Source organism: Lemur catta, chromosome 13 (assembly GCF_020740605.2).
Source record: "Lemur catta isolate mLemCat1 chromosome 13, mLemCat1.pri, whole genome shotgun sequence".
Classification (NCBI taxonomy): Eukaryota; Metazoa; Chordata; class Mammalia; order Primates; family Lemuridae; genus Lemur; species Lemur catta.
Window position 1 is genome coordinate 33,077,079 of NC_059140.1, and position 21,524 is coordinate 33,098,602.

The window sequence follows — 21,524 nt, forward strand, 5'->3', positions numbered from 1 at the left end:
TGAAGGATCATAATGCAACAATATGGTGAAGATCACTGAGAAAGGAGGAGAGTTACAGCTATTTGGTCCTGGAACTCTCAGAAACTATAATCTATTTATGTCTGATATTCTTTCAGTATGGCTGGCCTGATGCAGCTATCCATTCTTTCGTTCTCTCATTAGTAAATTGGGACTAATAATAAAATCTATTTCATAAGATTGGTGTGAAGGTTAATTGAAATAGTATATGTAAATGCTTCTAAAAGAATAAAGACTATACTAAGTACATAATTAAAAATTTTTGGTATTACTAATGCTTTATATCCAATTATAAGATACAACTTGAGAGGAACTTTTGCCATTCAAAATATCTTTTTCCTTTTCCAAAAATCTCCTGCAGATGATAGAAATATCATCATTGTTTACTAATTTCTTTGTGTTAAACAACTCACTCCTGTTAAAATTACCCATTTGGTTTTACAAGATATCAACTTACTCATATAACTTCAGTTATAAAATAAAATAAAAATTTTATTTAATTTTTTTCCAATTGAAGGTAATTTAGAGCATTTTGTTTTTTTGCAATTTAAAAGTTTGAGACAATAATTAAATCAAGCAGCACAAAATACAGTATAGTGTTTTAGAAAATGTTGACAACATGCTGTCACTGGGCGGGGGGGGGGGGGAGGGGGACTATGAAACGACAAATAACATTAAAAGGATAAATCTAAAATGTTTCAAATATTCCAAAGGGAAAAATTAAGAAATGGTTTTTGTTAAGACCTATATAATGTTTATTGGAGATAGGAGCAGCAATAGTCAAAGATTAAACATATTTTTGTTTCTCCCTATGCAATTTTCCTTTAATTATGAATCCTTAAACTAGAAGCAAAAAAATAAAGTGCCAAATTTAGGAGGAGGACTTTTGCATTTTGTGGTCCAAATAAGTTTGATCAAGGTAATATCTTCTCAAATATGCAAAGAATCCTCAATATGGTTACAAGTTTTACTTAATACATGTACTGACAATTTTACTTTAATACATGTACTCACAATTTTACCTGCATGTTTTGTAATTAGACACACACAACTTACAAGTAACTTTTATTTAAAAAAACTTTAAAATTGATAAAGATTTTATATCGGAATGCATAATTCCCAGGTTCTGCTGATCTTGCTCCAGAGTTAATGAATGTAGTGTGTTAAACATTTAGCACAATGTGAAAAGCATATTATTGGCATTATGTTGTCATCTTACAAGGGTATAATTCATGATGAAATGAAATTAGCATTTTGAAATCTATGAAGGCTGATTTACTTAGTAAAAAAAAAAAATAAGAGGCTTTGTGTAATTATAATACCCATAGCAAGCGACCTGGAAATGGTATAAAATTTCATTTTAACATGAAGTATAGGCAAAATACCACTACATAATAACACTCAAATTGTAAGTTATTAGGAACTTTTAAGTCAGGTGATACATAAATACCATACAACATTCTCTACACCCTAACTAGAGTAATAAAATGGTCTGTAAAATTTTTTTTCTGCTTATCCTCTAGAAAATTACAATCTTCAGAAAAATAAAAGCTTTCTCTATTTGAATTGCTTGCAGATTCCCCACCATTTTACTAACTACTCTACCTCCTCCCTGTCTCTGATGTTTTGTCAGTTTTACTGAGGTAATGGTTGCATATGTTATTGAAAATTTAGTTTTGAAAGTCTAATCTGATAAAAAATTTACATAACTGTTGATTGCAAATCAGGTCTCTAAGGAGGAGGTAGACTGGCAAACTAAGTAGCTAAAAACCTTTCTGGAGCCTTCATTCTTGATACAATTCCTTAACATAGGAAATAGGAACAGTAATAGTAATTGCCTACTTGAGCATATCTAACACTAGGCAATTTATCAGTGTCATTAACAATGACTTTTTTTCTGGGAAGAGCTACTTCATATTTCATTCTTGAAATAGCTACATTCAAAATGTCAGTTAGAGCTGTTGACACAGTTTTATTAGATTTTTGCCAAAACCTCTATATTTTATAGATACAAATTTTTAAAGAATAAAGTTAATTTTTAGAACTGATTTTATAATATTTTGCTAAACTCTTTAATATTGTAGTAACAAAGAACTGCACTGCGGTTTATGTAGCTTAATATTAATAAATATGTGGTTCTATATTTGCATGGTGAAAGACAGAAACATGGACACTTAAATAGCCCCACATATTTGGCGTTTGATATATTATTTATTTCCTGAATTTTCATGGATTAGAGGCTGAAGTAGATTGATCAGCTATTAGATAGCTGGAGTTTTATGCTATGCTCAGTCCACACTTATTCTTGACGAGGATAAACATATGAGGCAAGAATGCAGTGTTCTCTGGCAATATGAATTTGAGAGTGAGACAAGGACTTCAGCCCAATATAAGCCATATAAATCTTTCTTCCTTGAATTGAAGACAAATAGGGGATAGTCTTAACTTTCCATTAGTCCCAACTGCAAATGGAAAACAGCATCAGGAAAGGAGAACTGCATAAGCCTATAGAAGGAAAGTCCTACCTGACCTTACCTCGCAGAGAGTAAAAGTACAAGATACATTTTTCATGCCCAAGCATGGACAGACCAACACAATCAGAGAGCCTAAGTGGAAACTATTTACTGCTTTAAGACTCAATGTTTCTGCCCCCAGATTCAATGGGAGGTTGCCAATGAATGCTGGATCCAGAGAACATACCAATTACTCTTCTTCCCACTGGAAGCACTGAGTACATGGAAATAAATAGAAGTATCACTGCTTTTAGAACTAGCAATGCCAAGATCAATTCCTTAAAATTTATATTAAGTTTTAAATTATATTTATAGCACTTTTTCTTTTCTATTTTAGTTTTAATTAAAAATTGACCCTCAAATAAAATGTAGATGCCTGTCAATAGTTTCTAAGATTTTTTTAAACAGCTGAAACAAAACTATAGTCAATAATGTTTTAAATCACTTAATAATAAAAGACCATAGTCCAGTTTAAATTTAAGAGCATGTGATAACCAAGATTTTTGTATACAGTACAGAGTTTAATTGCTGTCAAATTTAAATTGCTATATTTATACTGTATTATTTTCTAACTTTCCATTCACATTTATCATAAGTTCAAGTAAGCATGGTAAAGGTAAGATTAAGAGCTGATTTAAAAAAATGAATACAGACAACTGCAAGTCCGTTCATTAAAAGGCTTGGGAAAGATTCTCCAACAGCATCAGGTGAAGGAAGTATTTTAATCAAGACCTGGCAAACAAGAAGAACATAACATAATGTGTTGATGTGTAAAAACTACAGTGGAGAGATTCAGCATAAATGAACAGTGTTCTTCTCAAAGGATAAAAGGCTTAACCTTTTATGCTATGCAGTCCTTTAAGGAGAAACATAGGCAGTAAAGCTACCATTTCTATGCAGAAAGAAGTAAATGAGGTTTTCTTTGGAAATTCACACAATTTCAGGCAAAGAGAGTTTAGCATCAGAAGCCACTAGTTTTGAATCCTATATCTACCATAACATAAAATGTGTTGCTTGAACAAGTTACCTAAATATGTTTAATATTAATAAGGCAACTTGGAACACGTGGATTAGTTATACCCATTCTCAAATAGCAGTCTCATTATTCTTTAGCAGAGCAATACTTAATATATTATCTCTAGGTCTTAATTTTCTCATATTAAAATTGAGATAATGAATATTCATCATACAACAAATATATCTAATAAAATTTTCCAAGGATGTTGTGAAAACAAATGTGATAATATATGTAAAGTATTTACATTATTATCTGCTTTAACAAATATTCATTAATTTCTCTCTCCATTATATTTTTTAAGACAAAAATGTGGGAAAATACTAAATTGCTCCTTTGCCATGATGATGTCATAAAACAAAACAAATTAAAAAAAAAACAATTATTCTCACATATTGCTGATGGGAGTGCGAATTTTTATCATTAGGAAAACAATATGGCAATTTCACTTCTATGTATATACCCAAGAGAATTGAAAACATGTTTACATAAAATCTTGTAAATATGTGTTTAGTATGTATGATAGCTAAATCTTTAAACAACCCAAATGTCTATCAAGTGATAAATGGATATACAAATGTGGTATACCTCAGGGGGGAGGGGCAAAATGGCTGACTTGAGACATCCATGCATAATGATCACAAGGAGAAGATCAAAAGTTGCAGAAGGGTGCCCACCTACAGATGGGACTTCTAGGAGAAAAACATTGTAAATCACCAGAGAAGCCACGGGAGACATTCAGAGTGAAGGAGAGGGTGATGGGGTGATCCATTTGACAAGATCAGAAGGTACCTAGGGGAAGCATTGACACATGGGGAAGGACAGAAGGAGAGAACACACAGGCTCTATAATCCCCTTGTGGGCACTGCAGCCAGAGCAGTGAGGGCCCCCACCACTAGCACAGACTTCTGGACTGATCAGGGAGATGCTGGATTCTGTGCAGTGATACTTCACTGGAGATGGGCACAGTAGGGAATGTGAGGTTTTTGTTTGCTGGTTGCTGCAACTGATGCCATTCTGACCTCTCCGGACCAGAACTCCCAGTCTGCACAGGGTTTGGCTTTGCTGCAGCCACCTTTGCCAGGCCCAGGAGGGATCAGGCAGAGTGGAAACTCTCTTCTGCCCTGTGACTAGAAACCAAGCACACCTCCTTCCCATGGGAAATTTGAACAAAATGGACACCACATACGCCATCTGAGAACCCCTACGGTGATTGCCTACATGGGATCTGGGCAAGAAAAGAGTCCTACCTACCAAGCAGCTCAGCCTTAAGGACTGTCCCATGCTACCCTGAACATGACTATCTGTCCCCATGAATCTGTCCTCAAGATTCCACTGCTGTAGACTGGACCGTGGCTCCATGTCTGTGGTTCTCAAACTACTGTATTACCCTACAAGTTGACACACACAGCTTCTGTGATGCAACATGCTTGAGGCTCGAATCCTGAGGCTCCAATCCTGCCCCTGAGCCCTCTATCTCTACCACCAACACTCATGGTAGCCACCTGGTAGGAACTGACTCCCAGGTTTAACTCTTTACCAAGGACCAGCTAGCTTTAGCTGCCATCACACCTGGTTTGAGCAAATGCCTACAGCCCAGAGACCCACAACCACTGCCTAGATAAGCTTGCTCAGCTGCCAGTGTCACTTCCACAGTAAGAACTGAGCAGAGCAATCTCCTGCAATACCAGCCACCACAAAGAGGGCCTTGCTCAGCTCACAACCTGAACTTCCAACAATGGCCTGAGGAAACCCACCAATCTGCATGAAGATCATGCACCATCAGCTCAGAGTGTGTCAATCACAGAGGAATGGGCAACACAGAACAGCTGCATTATAGGCTCTCATTCAATCCAAAACTTCCCTGTTGGATCAATCTTCCAGAGGAGGTCAAAAAAGTGCCAAATAGATAGTTCTCCTTCTTCTCACTAAGTAGGAAAGCTCACAGCAAAGGAGAACAGGTATGCTCCATACCTATGTGCTCTGAGCTGAGAGAAGAGGTTTCAGGCGAGAAGAAACCAGCAAAAGATCTTTGGAAACACAAAGACAAAACAAAACAAAAAAAACTAGCACAACACTACTAAGAGATCACAATGGATCTACAGCAGTGGTCCCCAGCCTTTTAGGCACCAGGTACCGGTTTCCTGGAAGATAATTTTTCCACACATGGGGGTTCGTAGTTGACAGCGAAATGCCAGGAAGAGGAAGGACATAGCTTTTTCATGGTACAAATCTGAGCACAAAAGTAGAGAATTAGTGGGAAATTCATTCTAATACTGAAATTAGCAGGTTTTTTTTTCCTCAGTCTTCTTTGATTTCTAGATACCATCCTCATTTTGTGAGTAATATACAGACCTTAGAAATTCCTAATGTGTACAGCACTGTCTAAATGGAAACTTATAGCCAGAGTGTCTATTTGAACTGCTTATATGAGAGAATTAAGCACACTAAATAAACTTTATTAGGGTGCTTTAATTAGGATGTCTGAACAGGACCAATAGAATATATATGTGTGTTTACATATCATATATATGTTTGTGTGTATGTCTATCCACACACGTTTATTTTTAATATATAACAGATTTTATATATTATTGTACACAATATATTGTTATAAAAAAACTTCTCCAGTTAATGTTTTGCTCATTAATTTACCTGCCATAATACATTTATTTTTTTGAGATTTGTCTAAACTCTCTAAAAGGTCTCCCTAATAAACTGTGTAATGTGTCTCAGTAATAAAACAAATTCTTCCCTTAGGTTTTGAAGGTCTATAATATTTTCCTTTAGCCCATATCTGAAAACTAATTCCTGGTGAAAAGTCTTACTAAAAGTCATGCAGCAAATTGATAGCAAAGCCACAAATAGAACCTAGTAATTCTTATTTTCAGGTCTAGAATTTAATCATTGAACCAGATGAGTTGCCACTTTCTCTGACTGATCACTCTTAGCATTTAATCCTTCTTCCAGGATTCTCATTTATAGAGGTGACATAATTCAAAATCTCTGCATGGTTCACATGACAGACAAAGGCATGTGTGGGATTAATTTGCTGAGGATGACAAAAATTACAAAACTGAAATGGTTTGGGAGAATAAACTCAAAATATGCTTGATGTTTCAGAATGGAAAACTGCCCAGAAAATGACAAAGATGTGCAGTGACGTGTCATTGCAATAATCCCGTGGTCTCACTCAATCAAATGCACAGGGTGGTTGGAAAAAAAATGGTAAGGAATTATTTACCAGAGATGCTGATGCATAAAGATATATTCAAACTCAGAAAACACATTTCTATCCACTTGAATGCCAACATCCTCAAACCTTCAAGGGCTGAACATTCTATATCCTGAAATTAGTAGCCTACACTTCATGGAATAGAATAGAAAATGCAAAAGCCTGAGCAACACAGTGCACGGCTGTCACAGTGAATTTCAGGGTGTTGTGTATATTCTAAAGAGTATGAATGCTGAGAATGCAACTGCTTATTCTTTAATGGAAGTTAGGAATAGCTGTTGCTTCTTATACACAAGTCCAGGACTTGATAGCATTATTTTCTTTCATCAACTTACCAAGGACAAGCAGCATAAAATGCAATTAAAGAGCAATGTTTCAAATTGAGTAATGATTTCTTATGTGTAACAGAAGTGAGTGAAGATAGAAGCAGGCTCTTTTATTAAATATCTTTCTTATTTTCTACAATTATTCTTCTGCATTCACACATCTCATGTAACAGCTAAGAAAATTAAAACAGTTTTCTAAATATTCACACTAACTATGTCTGATCAAATCTCTGATGTATTGTAATTAGAAGAGATCTAATATCAAATCTAGATTAAATGTCATCTTGCTTATTTTTTTTAGATACAGCTTCATAATGTTGTGTGTGTGTAGGTATGTGTATTTGTGCCTTCCATTTTTTCCTACTAGTATCTTTTCTAAAAGATAAGACTTAAGTAAGGCAATACCAATGTCAGGCTCTTAAGTGTGGATATCTATCTTATGAATTGGAAATAGCCCACCTGGATACATATTTTCTGAGGGTTCTTCTCCTTCAAATAACCTCATAGTTGTTATTAGATCTATAAAAAAGACATCTTGGAATCATTCTTTGCAAAGTCTACCTTGTGAAAGAGATGTTTTTTACCTGGTTTGCCCAAAGTACATTGCATAATTGAACCTGTAATTGAACCCATACTTTCCATAGTTACTAAAAATACCTGAAAGTTTTCTATTACAAAGACCTTATAAAAATTAAAGAAAGGCTAAAATCACATGGAGAAACACTCGCTCTTTCTCTCACACATGCACACACACACACACACACACACACACACACACATATATAATTATTTAAGAAGGCTTTTTCAAATATTCTGTAAATTTTCACTTAAGGAATTTCTGGAACTCTTAGCCATAGATATCTTATAATCTTTAGGAACGTCTTTGAGACTGTCTCATTCATTTTATTCTTTTGAATCTTGGCTCTGCATCCTATGAAGCTGCCCATGCCGATCTCATGCTATGTCAAATTGTGTCTATTTCTGCATTTCAATGGTCATTTCCAAGTATATTTTTTGTTATTCATTTTAGCTTTGATTCCTTAAATATCATATCTCAAGTTCCATTGTCCATCCTTTACATATGATATTTAACAAAATTGTGACCTCAGAGAGCCTACCTTCTGCAGTTAGGAGGGAGAGATCAAGAGTTTTGTGTAGGCCACATTCCATTTATGATGTTAATACATATCAAAGTCATAAAGAGAATTAGTTTGATAAATGAACTTCAAGTTCAGGGAAATGGTTAGGCTTGCAAAATAAACTTCAGAGTCAAGATGCAGAGATCCTAAATTTATAGGAAGGGAAGCATAGGCGCAAAGTGGATGACATCTGGAGGCAATAGTATAATTGCATCTCTCACATCAAGTAAAGTTAATATTGTAGGAAGAAAGGAGTGATGAGTGGTGGCAAATACTGCTAAAAGTCTTGTCAGTTGAAGGCTTAGAAATTAGCCATTGGATTTAGCATTATGAAGCTGTTATTGAACTTTGCAACAACAATTTCACTGGACAAGTAGGGATGAAAACTTGATTATTATGAATGAAAGAATGGAAAAGACAAGAAAATGTGAAAAATAAAAAAAAATATTTCACTTAGTTTTACAATAAAGGGAAGAGAGAAATGGAAAGATAAGGGAAGGTCTTCTGAAGATCTTCTTTTACTATTTTTTGAAAAAAAAAATGTTGGAGAGCATTATAAAGAACAACCAGCAAACATAAAAATGCATATAATAAATTTCCTGCTTCCAGGGAATTTTGTATGTATACAAAATCATTTGTATCACTCATATTAATGTCACATAAAAAAGATGATTAGTTTTTGACAGATCTTGATCTGGAATTTTGCTTTTGTTGTTCCTCTATAACTTTTGGTTGTCATTAACTATTTGGTGGACAGTATGGAAAATAAAGATAAGCAACTAATCATGAGACTTTGAAGATTATATTTTTAAAAATTATTATTTTATTATAAAGCATTTAAATACATGGAAGTTTATGCACTGCAATGGGGCCCCAGGGCCCCACCCTTGAGGCTCCAGAACTACTGCCTGGTGCCATGGCTACACCCTCAAGGCTCCAGTGCTGCTGCTGCACCCTATGGCCAAGGCTCCAAGGCTCCTCTGTTGCTGTCAGGCTCCACTGCCCCACTCCCAGGGCTCCAGTGCTACTGCTGGAACTCATCACCCCAACCCAGTGGCTCCCACCGGTTGCTGGTGTGGGCCAACCCTGTGGTCCAAAGATATGCCCATGACCTTGAGGTGCAATGATCCAGTTGAAGTGAACACCTACAACACTGACACACACAACCACTGCCTAGTTAGCCTCATCCAATTGCCATTCTTACCGTCAAGGGAAGACTGGGGCAGAGCAATCTCCCACAGTGCCAGCCTCCATGTAGAAAGACTCACCCAGACCCCCACCGAAGCTTCCAACAGTGGCCTGGGGAACAGCCCACAACTCTGCATGAAGATAATCAAGCACCAACTTGGACTGTGACATTCACAGGGGAAACAAAGAACATAGATTAGCTGCATTACAGGCTCTTGGTGCATCTGCCTCTCCCCAGCTGGGTCAATCTCCCACAGCATTTCTAGGGACTTCTTTTTCTTCTCACTAAGTAGGAGAGTTCCCAGCAAAGGAGAACAGGTATGCTGCAAACCTATCTACCCTGAGCTGAGAGAAGAAGTTTCAGAGAGAAACTATCACAATAACTCTAGTAACACGAAAAAACAAGCTAATATGACACCCTCAAGTGATCACAATTGATCAACAATGATGGTCCCCAACCAAAAGGAAATTGTCAAAATATCAGAAATGGAATACAGAGTATGGATGGCAAATAAAATGAAAAAGATTGAAGAGAAAGTTGAAAGAAACCATAAAAATATTTTAGGGCATAAATGAAAAAAATGAAAAAGTCATTAAAGAGCTAGAAAACATAAAAAAGGATAAAATAGAATTAAAAAAATGAAAGAGTCATTTAGGGAATTTCAAAATATAGCAGAAAGCTTCAGCAACAGGCTAGATTGAGCAGAAGAAAGAACCTCAGAGCTTGAAGAAAAGGCTGTTGAATGAACATAGTAAAAGATACAGAAAAAAGAATAAAAGAGAATGAATAATAACTAAGAAATATGAAGCAAACTATATGGGACTATATGAATTATAGGTATCTCTGAAGAAGAAGAACATAAAACAAAAGGCATGGAAAAAACTATTAAAGGAAATTAGAGGAAAACTTCCCTGTTATCACTAGGGATTCAGATAGCTAGATACAAGATGATCATTGAACACCCAGAAAATTCATAGTAAATAGGACACCTCTAAGACACATAATCATCAATTTTTCCAAAGTCAAATTGATGGAGAAAATTCTATAAGCAACAAGATGAAAGCAACAATTAACCTACAAAGGAAAATTCATCAGACTAACAACTTACTTCTCAGCAGAGACCTTACAAGCCAGAAGGGACTGGGGCCACAGTTTAAGTCCTCTTAAACAGAACAACTGCAAGCCAATAATTTTTTGTTGTGAAAAGCTAAGTTTCATAAATGATGAAGAAATAAAGACTTTTTCCAGATAAGCAAACATTAAGGGAATTTTTCACTAATAGACCTGCTCTACAAGAAATCCTCAGCATAACATTATACATGGAACAGTACAATAGATATCCATATAAAACACACAAAAGTTACAGATCTTATAAAACAAGAGCACAAGAGGGAAAAGAAAACAAATCATCACCCACCATGATGAAGATAAGTGTATCCCATCTATAAATACTAATACTGAACATGAATGATCTTATACTTCACTTAAAAAATTTCTACTTTCTCTAATTTTTCCTTTCTGAATATTTTTCATGATTCATCTTAACAATAGTGTCAGTCTAAAATAAAGTTGGTATTAGATGATTGAATGAATGAAAATTCTACACTGAGAAGGAAAGAATAAATGTAACTGCAAATGTTATAATATCTTAATTGTATTCTTGTTCTCAATTATACTCCAATTAGAAAGTGAATGTGCTCTTATTTTTTGTATAAAATGGCAAATTTAAGCAATTCATACCACATCACAGAAAAAATGTGAAGTGTAAACCCAATTCACGTGTAACACAGAAAATGCAGTCAAGCTAAAAAAAAAGGACAGCAAAATGCTTTAGGGGACAGAAAAATAAGAAGATATTCATACGGATTAAGTAACTATCAGCTGACATTTTGTAGACAATAATAAAATATCTTAGAGAGTCTATAGTTTTAAAAGTACCTATTAATTAATATTTAGGATATAGAAAACCAAAATCTCATAATTTTCTTTTTCCCCAAATAGACTAATTTTGGACAAAACTACCAGAAAATATTAGAGATATTTAAAGGAAGAGAAAAACTGGTGAATTAGTAGTGACCTCCTAACTCTTAACTCCCAGAGAAAGAGGTGAAGAACTTGGATGGCTACACACGAGTGGATCGCTCCCCCTCACCCCCCCCAACAAGAACAGTGTTGTGAATCTGCAGAGAAACAGCCTGGGGCATGCAGTACAGGGAAAAAACGGTGTATGGGAGATGCTATCGCAAAGACTGAGGAGTGCAAGATATGCAATAGGGAATAGAGCATGGGATGACCGTGCCCTCCAGCCAGCCAGCACATTGTGATCTGACCCACAGGAGGATGCCCGGCTCCTACACTGACCTCCACACCCACTCAATCAGGGATGCACCTGAAGTCAGTGCAAAGTTGTAGCCTGGGACAACAGGCTCTGTGGAGAGGAGACAATAGTCAGAAACATTTTGAACTACCTGGTGCACTGTGCTGGGACTGCACTGGGCGGGGGAGGGACTAGTCATCTGAGTGGTTACTTCCTGTGATGGGCAAGGCAGTTTGGACATACACACCTTGCCTCTGGTGGTAAGCAGGACCAGAAAAAAGGAGTTGAATGCTGAAAATGGGGCTCTGTCCCTGGAAACTACTGATGATTTGGCTGGCTCAGTGTGGGACAGAAAGATCAGGACCTTCTGCTAGGTAGACATGTAACTACAGGACTGTGATGCAGAGGAGACAGCTGGTGGCCTGTTGACTCAGCCAGCCAAACCAGGATCTGCCAAATCCTGAATGGTTGCTCCCAGCACTAGCCCTAACCACTGTGGGGTCAGGAAACACCCCTCCCCCAGCGCTGGGGGCAGTGGGCTCTGCCCTTGGAAGTGGGGAAAAGTGAGAAAAGCTGCTGTCTCTGTGTGACTGGCATGAATCTGCAGAGCCTTGGTGCTGAACAATAGTTGACAGCCTGTCGATTCAGCCCCCTGGACCAACTTAGGTCATCTAATAAGATCATAACTCTAGGGCTTGCTCTCCACATCCCCGTGGCTGCCAGCATTGGGATTTGTGGACAGAGAAGGAAAAACCTGGCCAGAGACCTCAATGATTGTACCCCTCCCATCAGGAGCAGTCTCCCAAATGTGGTGAAAGAGCCCTGTAGAATACATTAGCACCCCCCACCCAGTATCAGATCAATCAACCATAGAAGCACACACCCAGGATTGCAGGCACCAGCTGTGATCTATCCTGCCCTTACCCCCACTTTAAGGGACAAAAGAATCTAAGCCTCGGCAGTGACAAGACCCTTCCCAAAGTTTGGGGTACTCATATACCCCATCCAGGAGACCAGAGCCTAACACAGAGACATCAGATTACCTCCATAGCTGGCTCCTCAATGCAAACTACAATCAACAACTGAGAGGGTAACCCCATAGCTTAACATAGTGCCCTCCATCTCAAGTTACTATAGGGCAGTGGAGTCATACACACAAGTGCAATCCACCACCTGGGAGCTTAAGCTGGAGACCAAACTCACTAGCCTCCATTGGCAAGAGATGAAGACAACAGGTCAGATGTAACCCAACTTGCTAAAACACCTCTTAGGCAATACAGGACCAGAGAGCCTCTCCTCAGCACTGTTAAGGAATGACCCTTGGGGACTTGGATATAGGGCCATAAACCAGTCCTAGCACCCCCAGTTCTTGACCAAGTAGCCTGATAAGAAAGAATCAGTGAAAGAATGTAGGGAACATGAAAGATCACAAAGAAAAGTCACCCCAAAAAGAAATCATTAGATCATCAACAATGGATACCAACTTAAACAAAATGATTAAAGTGATGGAGGAAGAATTCCAAACATGGATTATAAGAAAACTCAATGGAATTGAAGAAAAAATAGAAACACAACATGAAGAAGCCATAGGAACAATACATGAAATGAATGAAAAATTCTCTAAAGAAATTGAAATATTATGAAAGAACCAAACAGAAATGTGGAAATGAAAAAGACATTCAAGCAACTAATGGAACTCAGTGGAAAGAATAAGATGGAAACAATCTCACAGCTTGAAGATAATGCCTATGTGCTAAATAAATCAGATGAAGTAAAAGAAAACAGAAGCAAGAGACAAGAACAAAACATATAAGAAATGTGAGATTATGTAAAGAAACCAAATATAAGAATTATAGGCATCTTGGGGATGGAAGAAAATACACAAGGGCTGGAAAATCTTTTTCTTGGAATACAGGAGGAAAATCTGCCTGCCCTGGCCAGAAATCTAGATATCCAGGTGCAAGAAGCACACAGAACTCCTAGGAGACTCCATGTGAAAAGGCAATCACCATGTCACATGGTTAATAGGCTGGTAAAAGTAAACATGAAAGAGGCAATCCTTTGAGCAGGAAGAAAAAAAAAAAAAAACACAGATAACCTATAAAGGAAAACCTATCAGACTAACTGCAGACTTCTCAAGTGAAACTTTACAAGTCAGAAGGAACTGCGGACCCATACTCAATCTTCTAAAACAGAATAATTGCTAACCTAGAATTCTTTACCTGGCAAAATTAGGCTTCATCTGTGAGGGAGAAACAAAGACTTTCTCAGACAAGCAATCACTGATGGAATTTGCAAAGACCAGACCTGCTCTGCAGGAAGTACTCAGACCTGCATTATACACTTAATAGTACAATAGACATCCACCAAAGTAAAATAACTCAAGATTTAAAGTCCAGAACCAAGATTTCACAATCACTCAACAGGTAAAACAAAAGAATAAGAAATTTTCTAACAATATGAACAGAAATCTACCCCAAATATCAATTCTCTTAATAAATGTGAATGGCTTGAATTTTCCACTGAAGAGAAAACTAGACTGACTGAGTGGATAAAAAATCAAAAGCCAAGTATCTGCTGTCTCCAGGAAATGCATCTAACCCACAAAACCTTTTTTAGACTGAAGATCAAGGGCTGGAAAACAAACTTCCAGGCAAAAGGAAGCTAAAAAAAGTGAGGGTACCTATTCTTATATCAGATAACATAAACTTTATAATAGGAAAAGTAAAGAAAAACAAAGATGGTCACTGCATAATTATGAAAGAAAAAATCCAATAATAAGAATTAACAATTCTTAATATTTATGTGCACAACGCAGGAGCACCCAGATACATAAAGCAAACCCTGTTTGATCTAAATAACATGATAAACAGCAATGGTATAGTAGCTGGGGATGGGGATTTCAACACCCTACTGATTGAACTGGACAGATCCTCCAAGCAGAAAATAAACAAAAATACAATGGACTTAAACAGGTCTAGAACAAATAGCTTTAAAAGACATCTACAGAAAATTCCTCCCAAATAAAGTCAAATATACACTCTTCTCATCAGCTCATGGAACTTTCTGTAAAACCGATCACATCCTAGGCCACAAATCAGATCTCCAAAAATTAAAAAATTAGAAATTATACCATGTATCTTCTTCAGACCACAGTGGTAAAACATTAGAGACCAATTCCAACAGAAAAACTCACCACTTCACAAAGTCATGGAAATTAAACAATCTATTGCTGAATTACTATTTGGTCAAGGAGAGGGTCCATATGGAAATCAAAAGATTCTTTGAACTAAATGATAATGGGGACACAAGTTATCACAATCTGTGGGATACAGCAAAAGCATTGCTGAGAGGAAAACTAATAGCATTAAATGGTCACATCCAAAAGACAGAAAACTCACAAATAAACAAAATAACAAATCATCTCAAGGAACTGGAAAAGGAAGAGCAAATTAATTCTAAACATAGCAGAAGAAAAGAAATAACTAAGATCAGAGGAGAACTAAATGAAATTGAGAATAAAAGAACTACACAGAAGTTCAGTAAAACCAAAAGTTGTTTTTTTCAAAAAGATAAACAAAATTGACAGCCCTCTTGCTAGATTTATAAGAACTAGAAAGGAAAGGACTCTAATAAACTCAATTGGAAATTAAAAAAGAGAGGTAACTATAGACATCACAGAAATACAAAATATTATCTTTGAATACTATAAAAACCTCTACGCCCCAAAACTACAAAATGTGAAGGAAATGGGTAAATACTTAGAAATACACAACCTTCTGAGGCTCATTCAGGAAGAAATAGAATTCCTGAACAGGCCAATATCAAGCACAGAAATTAAAGCAGCAATTAAAAATCTTCCAAGAAAAAAAGTCCGGGACCAGAAGGATTCACACCTGAATCTACAAAGAACTCATACCCATATTGCAGAAATTATTCCACAATATTGAGAAGGAGGATATCCTCCCCAACTCATTCTGTGAAGCCAATATCACCTTGATATCAAAGCCAGGAAGGGACACAAAAATAAAAGAAAACTAGAGACCAATATCCCTCATGAATATAGATGCAAAATCCTGAAAAAAAATATTAGCAAACTGAATCCAATAGCATATCAAAAAAAAAAAAAAATTCATCATGACCAGGTGGGCTTTATCTCAGAGATGCAAGGTTGGCTCAACATACACAAATCTATAAATGCAATTCACCACATAAATAACATACCATTTGATTCTCTCAATAGATGCAGAAAAAGCATTTGACAAAATACAGCAAAATTTTATGATAAAAACTCAACAAAATAGGCATAGATGGGACATATCTTAAAATTATTAAGGCCATATATGATAAACCCACAGCCAATGTCATACTGAACAGGGAAAAATTGGAAGAATTCCTGCTTAGAACTGGAACCAGACAAAGTTGTCCACTATATCCACTTCTATTCAAAATAGTGCTGGAAGTCTTTGCCAAACTAATCAGATAAGAGAGGGGATTAAGGGTGTCCAAATAGGGGCAGTAAATGTCAAACTCTCACTCTTTGCTGACGATATGATATTATATCTAGAAAATCCCAAGGATTTAACCAAAAGACTCCTGGAATTGATAAATGAATTCAGTAAAGTATCAGGATACAAAATTAATGCACACAAATCAATGCCATTCACATATGCCAATAAGAGTCAAGCCAAACATCAAAGAAAATAAAATATTTAGGAATATATTTAATGAAGGAGGTGAGAGACATATATATAGAGAACTACAAAACACTAAGAAAAGATATTGTAGAAGATGTCAATAAATGAAAAACACTACCATGCTCATGGATTGGCAGAATCAATATTGTTAAAATATCCACACTACCTAAAGTGATCTACAGCATTAATGAAATTCCTATCAAAATATTATCATCATTCTCAACTGATCTAGAAAAATAATTGTACACTTCATATTGAACCAGAGTAGACCTTGTATAGTCAAAGCAATCTTAAGGAAAAAGAACAAATTAGGAGGCATCAGTTTACCAGATTTAAAGCTTTCCTACAAGGCTATTGTAAGCAAAACAGCATGGTACTGGCACAAAAAAAGAGATAGAGACATTTGGAACAGAACTGAGAATCCAGATATAAAACCATCCTCACACTGTCATCTAACCTTTGACAAAGCAGACAAAAATATACATTGGGGAAAAGAATTTCTCTTCAATAAATGGTGCTGGGAAAACTGAATAACCACATGCAGAAGATTGAAACTTAATCCCTACCTCTCACCTCTCACAAAAATCAACTCATGTTGAATAGCAAACTTAAACTTAAGACGTGGAACCTTAAGAAATCTGAAAGAAAATGTTAGGAAAACTCTATTATAGACATCAGCCTAGGCAAAGAATTTATGAGGAAGACACCAAAAGCAATCACAGCAGCAACAAAAATAAATAAATGTGGTGTGATCATATTAAAAAGCTTCTGCACAGCCAAGGAAACTGTCATTGGATCAAATAGACAATCTACAGAATGAGAGAAAATGTTTATATTCTACATATCTGATAAAGGGTTTATAACAAGAATCTATATAGAACTTAAGAAAATCAACAAGAAAAAAATCAAACAACCCCATCAATAAATGGGCATAGGACGTGAACATAAACTTTTCAAAAGAAGACAGGATAATGGCCAGCAAACATATAAAAACTGCTCAACATCTTTAATCACTAGGGAAATGCAAATGAAAACCACAATGAGATATTAGCTAAATCCAGTGAAAATGGCCTTTATCAAAAAGTCCCAAAACAACAAATGCTGGCATGGATGTCAAGAGATTGGTACACTCATGCACTGCTGGTAGGACTGCAAATTAGTATAACCCCTGTGGAAAGCAATTTGGAGATGCCTCAAAGACCTAAAAATAGAAATACTATTTTATCCAGCAATCCCACTTCTAGGCATCTACCCAAAGGAAAAAAAAAAGGCATTGTATAATAAAGACATCTGCACTCGAATGTTTATAGCAGCACAATTCACAATTGCAAAGATGTGGAAACAACCCATGTGTCCATCATACCTGGGTGGATTAATAAAATGTGGTATACATATACCATGGAATACTACACAACTACAAAAAATATGATGAACTAGCACCTCTTGTATTATCTTGCATAGAGCTTGAGCCCATTCTTCAAAGTGAGGTACCACAAGAATGGAAAAACAAGCACCACATGTACTCACCATTGAGTTGGTACTAACTGATCAAGACTAAGGTGCTCACATGGTAGTAATAGTCACTGGGTGCTGGTCAGGTGGAACGGGGTTGGGGGATAGGTAACACTCACAAATAATGTATGTGGAGCACACTGTATGAGAGAAAGGCACACTTGTAGCCCTGACTTGGGCAAGGCAAAGACATTATATATAACCAAAATATTTGCACCCCTATAATATTCTTAAATAAAAAAATAAGTTTTGAAGGAGAATTCAGAATATAATAAACTTATCTTTTTTAAAACTTCCCAAAAGATTTTTCCATTGCATGTTTGAGTAAAATACTGATTATTATTAATTAAAGAATATCCTTTATATATAATTCTTGCTTTGTGTATGTATGTGTGATGTCTAATTTTGACTGCATGTATGTATCTTTTATTTTTCTTCTACAATGTGAAGTCACTCATTCTAATGGAAAATCCTTCTTGTTTACATAAAGCCTAAATAAAGAGCCTCTTTAAGTGGATGATATCTGACCTTATAAAGTGGACATTTCCAGGTAAATAGGCTGCCTTCCTGAGCAATAGTCTAAACAGGCTTATTCGATTCAGGTTTTCTACTCGGCACATCGCCATTCACTACATATCTATTCTCAGTTATCTCTACGTATTTCTCTTTTGAAAAGTCTCTCTGATCCAAGAACTTCTTGTCTACTATGCAAATGATTTTCAAATGTCTAGCCAAAACTTGACTAATGAGCTTTAGATTCATGATTCCAATTACTTGATCAGCATCATCATCACCTTGATTTCCCCACTGATACTTCAAACTCAATATGCACAAAACAGGAAACATCATCTTTCCCAAGAGATCTGTCACTTTACTATTCTAAATTTCTCTTGGTAGAAAACTATTTCCACACTTATCTCAGTGCAATTACCAAGACCTAACACAGAAGCTGTACTTTCCGCATAGATTTCTCTGATTCTTGTAGTAAAACAACAACAGCAACCAGAAAAACTCTTCCTTTTCTGATGCAAATGTATTTGGCAGTTGTGTGTGGCACTTTTCATTTTTTATTGTACATTAGAGGAACTTGTGTGTTTGCTTCATGACATATATTATTACTCATGAAAACAAGTCCCAGGACTTGTTTTATTATAGTGCTATGCATCTCAGACACTTGCACATTTACAATCTTTTCTCAGTATATTACAGCTTAAATGAGTAGTTAATGAATGAATTTTACGTATATGAATTAAAAATATTTTTAATGTCCCTAAAATTAATTATATATTTAACATATATATAATTTAAAATACTCTTTGGCCTTTATGTCTTTTAATTTTTTTATAACCTATGAGCAAATGAATTTAATCTATTCAAAATTCTATGTTTAGTGATTAGAATTGGACAGGCATACAGTTGTTTACCCAATCAATGCCTTCACAATTTTAGAGATTCTAATCATATCATATTGCTTTCATCTTTCTAGATCTGATAGTCAATTTTAAAAATATACTTTATAAATCCTTATGCCATGTCTTCACCTTTACTCATTTATGCACCCTTTCTTAGATCTTTACTGTCTACTACATATAAAACAATTGATGTTCTGTACCAAACTCCAGATTATGACTTCACTGTCTTGTGATGTTATATATTGTAAAATGTTATGTGATTTTTGCTTTCAAAGATTTTCACATGATGGGTATGATTATCTTGACTTCTTAGAACATAGTTTCAATTTAGGAATATAACTTCAGGTAATAAGATACAGCATCTCCAAATTGCCATAATAGATCAGATACATATATACATATGTATACTGAAATACATGTACATCCCGCATCAGTGTGCATGTGTAAATGGCAATACACACACATGATTGGGCTTTTGAAACACAAGTGATAGCATTTGGAAACAAACAAACACAAGGAAAGCATTTGGAACAATGGCTGGCCCATAATCACATAATAACTTCCAACTTTGATTATTACGAATGAATCTCCCAGAATATTTTTACAATTAAAGACTCAATAACTGTTTTTTTTTTCTTTTTTATAATTTTTAACATTACGGGTGCATAATAGCTATATATCTTTATAGGGAACATGATGTTTTGGTACAGGCATTACATAAGAATTAAATCAGGGTAATCGAGGTATCAGTCACCTTAGGCATTTAACATTTGCTTGTGTTAGGAACATTCTAATTCCACACATTTGGTTATTTTAAAGTATAATAAAATTTATTGCTGTTTATAGTCACTTTGTAGTGCTATCAAATATTGCTTATTCTATCTAATTATATAAGTACAGTTTTGAACCCATTAACCATCCCCATTTTATCCTCCACTCCTCACTACTGTTACCAGCCGCTGGTAATCAGCATTCTACTCTCTCTCCATGAGATCAATTATTATTGATATTTATCTCTAACATGTGAATGAGAACATGTGAGATTTGTCTTTCTGTGCTTGGTTTATTTCACTTAACATAATTTTCTCAAGTTCCATCCATGTTGTATCAAATGTAAAGGTTTAATTGTTTTTTGTGACTATAAAACATTCCATCGTGTATAGGTACTGCATGGGCATGGAATATCTTTCCAATTTTTTATGTCCTCTTAAATTTTTTTTTATCAAACAGTTTTCACTTTCACTTCTTTGGTTAAGTTTATTCCTGGGTATTTTGTTTGTAGCTATTGTAAATGAGATTACTTTCTTGGTTTCCTTTTTCAGATTGCTTACTGTTAGCATATAGAAATGCTACTGATTATTGTATATTGATTTTATATACTGCAACTTTGCTGAATTTATCAGTTCTAATAGTTTTTGGGTGGAGTCTTTAAGTTTCTTTAGATACAAGATCATATCTTCGGAAAACAAGGATAATTTGACTTCTTCCTTTCCAGTTTGGATGCCCTTTATTTCTTTATCTTGTCTGACTGCTCTAGCTAGAACTTCCAGTACTATGTTGAATAACAGTGGTGAAAGTGGGCATCCTTGTCCTGTTCCAGATCTTACAGGAAAGGCTTTTAGTTTTTCCCCATTCATTATGATACTAGCCATGGGTTTGTCATATACGGCTTTTATTGTGTTGATGTACATTCCTTCTATACTCAGTTTTTTGGGAGTTTTTATCATGAGGGGATGTTGAATTTTATTGAATGCCTTTTCAGCATTGATTGAAATGATCATATGGCCTTTGTCCTTCATTATTTTGATATAATGTATCACTTTGATTAATTTGCATATGTTGAACCATCCTCGCATCCCTGGGATGAATCCCACTTCATCATGATGATTAATTTTTTAATGTATTTTTTAATTTGGTTTATTGTATTTTGTTGAGGATTTATGCATCTACATTCATCTGATATATTGTCCAATGGTTTTCTTTTTTTGTGGTGTCTTTGGTTTGGTATCAAGGTGATACAGGCCTCATGGGATGAGTTTGAGAGTATACCCTCCACTTTATTTTTTTGGAATAGTTTATGTAGGTCAGTATTATTTCTTTGAAAGCTTGGTAGAATTCAGCAGTGAAACCATAAGGTCTTGGATTTTTCTT